Genomic DNA, 758 nt, shown 5'->3' with positions numbered 1-758 from the left:
TTGTGTGACAATAGAATCTTAACGCATGGCGCGGAACTCAAGAGTAGGGCGTATAGAGAGCCAGGAAACGGGCATCACATTGATCCCGAGCCATGGCACGTCGCTTCAACTGACTCTTCTTGGGTGGGCAGAATTCGGCTACGTCCACGCTATGTCCACGCCCTTTGGCCTTGAAAAGCCTTGATACCTCCGAACACAAGCTCATGTGCCTTCCTATTCTCTATATCAGCAATTCACTCTGATGGGTGTGCCCCATACAGCGGTGAGCACGAGTGTCGGAAATAGGCTAAATAACAGCTAAGCAGCAAAACACAACGATTCTCGAAAAGTTAAAAAAAAAGACATAATCGAAAAAGCCAGATAACGGCGGCAGTCGAACTACACACCATCACGTCCATCATGTACAACAATTATTTGCTTTTTGTCAATAATCACAACAACAATGTACAGATCCCGACAAACGTTTACGGAGCACCAGAGCGGCGTATATCTTCATCTGAGCGACACGCTTGCAGCAAACGGGAGCAGATTGACTTACAGACAGGCGACTGAGTATTCCATGCACCTGCACCATGGATTCCACAGTAAGTGTGTCTACGCAGTTCGCTGGTAAGGTGTAGCTCTGATCACGAAATACGTCGCTGTGGTGTTCCGTAAACTTTTGTCGGAACATGTACAACAACTCCCTCAACTGCTGCGCCTAAACGTGGTGAGGTTGCGTCCCGTATCAAAGATACATCTTAAATGGGAGTCTGAGT

Source organism: Ornithodoros turicata, chromosome 2 (assembly GCF_037126465.1).
Source record: "Ornithodoros turicata isolate Travis chromosome 2, ASM3712646v1, whole genome shotgun sequence".
Classification (NCBI taxonomy): Eukaryota; Metazoa; Arthropoda; class Arachnida; order Ixodida; family Argasidae; genus Ornithodoros; species Ornithodoros turicata.
The sequence above is the reverse complement of the archived record's forward strand: the minus strand, read 5'-3'. Positions refer to the sequence as shown.